The following is a 3,848-nucleotide window of genomic DNA, read 5'->3' on the forward strand; positions in this document are numbered from 1 at the left end:
GTTTCCAAGGAGCAGCTGGTGAGCTTGAACCGCCGACCTTGCAGTTCAAATGGCTTTGCAGTCTGGCACATTAACCCACAGCGCCACACCAGGACTCCAGAATTTGTGAGTAATCCATCCTTTTTTATGTTCTGGAATAGTTTGAGTAGAATTGGTGTCAGCTGTTTTCTGACTGTATAGTAGATGGGACTTTCTTAAATGACCTGTTCAGTTTCTCTTTTGTTATGGATCTGGTCAAAATTTCTACCTCTGTCTGTATTTGTCCAAAAGCAAAGGTAGGAGGACAGGAAGAACCAGGAAAGAAGGACAAAAGAAAACTGAAGGAAGCGTTAAAAGTGCTACTACACTGCAAGGGTTGCAACCAGTATCATGAAACAAAATGTGTATAAGTTGATGAATGGAAACTAGTTTGTTCTGTAAACTTTTATCTAAACTACATTTTAAATGTTCAAAAAGATAGAGTTGGCAGGAGTAGATTATAGCATCATGGTATTATTGGATGGAGTGAACATTGTTGGTTGGCTTTGGCAACCTTTTCTCATTTTCAGTTCTTTACAAAATATAGGGAGAAAGAATTAATGAGGGTTGAGAAGTTGAGATATACCATAGACACTGTTGTTTCCAAGAGAGTTTGGAACTTCACATACTCTATAAACTTGAACTTCATGCGCCCATTTTTCTCTACAGGGGTGGCTGCATAATCCTCAACTATGTTGTCAGAGCAATGAGATTTGTTACATGGATACTTTATCAGACACTCCTTCTGAAGACTATTCTGGGTGCCCTAAATGCTATTTGAGGGACTCACATGCTAGTCAGATGACCCTGACCTCAGAGACCTACTCTCCTCTAAAGACTCTTTGTGTGTGTTCTCATGGCCACAGGAAATGCCCTAGTCCCTCCTTCACAGCCTCTTGTCACTTAAGTGTACGTTTATTAATATTCACGCCTTCCAGTAGGCTTTGGATTCCTCCAGCCCATTAATTTACAGTTTTCTCTTGTTCTAGCTGAAATACAAAGGATTTAGAAATCTGAACACTTAGTGGAAGGCTGAAAGAATAAGAAAAGTCTTAGTGGGGACAAGATTGCTGATGTTAGAGGCTTAAAAGGCATTCCGCTGAAGGAGGATTCAATTCATTTGGCCTGACATCAGAGGAAAGAGCAGGGGCTGATGAGTGGAAGTTTGTGGAAGCTGATTCCTGACTGGGTATTATGAAAACAATCAGAAGGGATTGCTTTCATTAGGTAGTGAGTTCCCTGCTGTTAGAAGTATGCAAGTCAGTGTGCTCTGATCACTTATCAAGAGGGGATATTACATCAGATAAAGAGTTGGTTTAAGGACAGGACTCAAAGACCTCTTTGTTGTTGTTGTGAAGTGCCATCGAGTCAGTTCTGACCTATAGCGACCCTGTATAGGATTTCTGAGGAGCAGCTGGTGAGCTTGAACTGCCAACCTTGCAGTTCAAACAGCTTTGCAGTCTGGCGCATTAACCCATAGTGCCACACCAGGACTCCCAAAGACTGCTAACGCCTTTTAAATTGAGATACCAGGACTCCAAGTTCATTAGTGAGTTTCCTCATGGGGCCAGTGATGGTTCACTCACAAAATTCTTGCCTTGTATATATTTGAGGCCCTGGTATGGTTTCCAGCCAATTACCTCATACTCGGTCTCCTCCCTTCTGTCAATGGAGCCTTGAATATTGCTATGAAGTTGAACAGGTTTTAGCAGAGTGTCCAGACTAAGACAGGCTAAGAAGAAAGACCTTGTGGTCTACTTTTAAAAATCAGCCATTGAAAAGTTTATGATGACAATGGTCCCATTTATAATTGATCATGGGGTTAGCCGTGTTGTGTTCAGTTGTCATCATGAGATGACATGGGATCACAATAAGTTGGGAACTGACTCAAGGACAGTTAACAACACTGTATTCATAGACATGGGAAGTATCCATTGTTTCAGACCCTACCTTTCCTTTCAGATTTTGCAGAAATTCTGTAGTAAGAACATTTCACTTTTCCCAGATATCATTCTCCAAACCCAGTTGCATTGTGAGTGTGACAGATGACATCAGCTTGAGAGATTAGAGTCTTATTACTTACTGTCTCTCATAGCCAAAGTCTGAACTCAATAAAGTTTGAGGTTTATATTCCCTCATTCCTCAGAAGCCCACTGCTTTTACAAAGGGGTTTGTTGAGTTCACCAAATCCTTCTAAAGATCATTTCGAGACTGAAGAAAAGCCTGAAAGTTAGTAAGAAATCAATCTTTGTTGACAGAATGAATTTTAAAAGCAAGAGAAGAGAAAAGACAGTGCTTTATCCAACAGACAAATGTCTTAGAGATTCAAGGCTCATCTATAAATTGGTGACACATACATTAATAGTACTTGCTCTTGGATTATTCAAAGAATTAATGATATAATGAATGTCTGCCACTGAGTCAAGACAATAAATGCTAGATATTTTTATATAATACTTTATCTTCTCAAGTTACACTTAGAATTTTCTGTTCAGCTCTTTTACTTCCCAATTAAAACAAGTCCACGGGAACCAAAATACGACTGTAAATATATTCCTCCAGGATTTAGAGACCATCTCAAGAACAGATTTAATGCATTAGACGCTAATAACCAAAGACCAGAAGAGTTGTGAGATGATATCAAGAACGTCAAAAAGGGAGAAAGCGAAAGTTCATTAAAAAGACAGGAAAGAAAGTAAAGACCAAAATGGATGTCAGAAGAGACTTTGAAACTTACTCTTTTATGGGTTGTTGTTGTTGTTGTTGTTGTTAAGTGCCGCCAAGTCAGTTCTGACTCATAGTGACCCTGTATAGGGTTTCCAAGGAGTAGCTGGTGAGTTTGAACCTAGTCCACACCAGGAGTCCTACTCTTTCATATAGAGAAGCTAAAGTGAATAAAAGAAATGGAGAAGTAAAAGAGCTGAACTGAAATTTTCAAAGGGCAGCTCAAGAAGACAAAGATAGAACTGAAGAAAAATTCAAGCCTTAGGTTTCAATAGTGAGACATCTTATAGACAAAATGTTTAATAATCTAGAAAGCAAAAAAAGGAAGGAATAAACAGAGCCACTCTACCAAAAAGAAATGATTAATATTCAACCATTTTAAGAAGCAGCATAAGATCAAGTAACTATGGTGCTGAAGAAAGAAATCCAAACTGCACTGAAGGCATTAGTGAAAAACAAAGCTCCAGGAATGATGGTTTACAAACCAAAATGTTTCAACAAACTGATGCAATGTGGAGCCCAAACTATGGGAAGAGATTCTTATTTGCGCACATTCCAAAGAGAAGTGACCCAATGGAATGTGGAAATAATTGGACAATATTATTAATATCACACACAAATAAAATTTTGTAAAGGTAATCTAAAAACATCTGCAAGAGTACATTGACACAGGGGCTACAATGTGCCCAGTGAAGGAGGCTTCCTGTGGAGCCTCTGCATTACATAAGACCATAGGTGGAATCCTGACCACCATCCAGAGTCTTCAGAAGTGGGAAATTTCCACTTGAAAGGATAAGCAGACTAGCCTGGAGCGGCTAGAAGAACAGAAGATACTTCTTGAAAGAAAGACAAAACAATATAGGCAGACCCACTGATTACTACAAGAACAAGCAAGTTGCTTGCCCAGGAGACATCAAGGCAAGTGGTTGTGTCCCCTCAGAGCAAACACCCTTCCAAGAATAAGACTCAATGAGAATACATGCTTTGATTGGTGACCACGTTCATCACTGATAAGTGAAAGTGAGGGGAAAACAGCAATGAAATTGCGAGCTAAGTCTTACAATGTTCAATAGACTCCTGTGAGCCTGGATGGAGACCTGGTTGGT

The sequence above is a fragment of the Chrysochloris asiatica genome, unplaced genomic scaffold (assembly GCF_000296735.1).
Source record: "Chrysochloris asiatica unplaced genomic scaffold, ChrAsi1.0 scaffold00258, whole genome shotgun sequence".
Taxonomy (NCBI): domain Eukaryota; kingdom Metazoa; phylum Chordata; class Mammalia; order Afrosoricida; family Chrysochloridae; genus Chrysochloris; species Chrysochloris asiatica.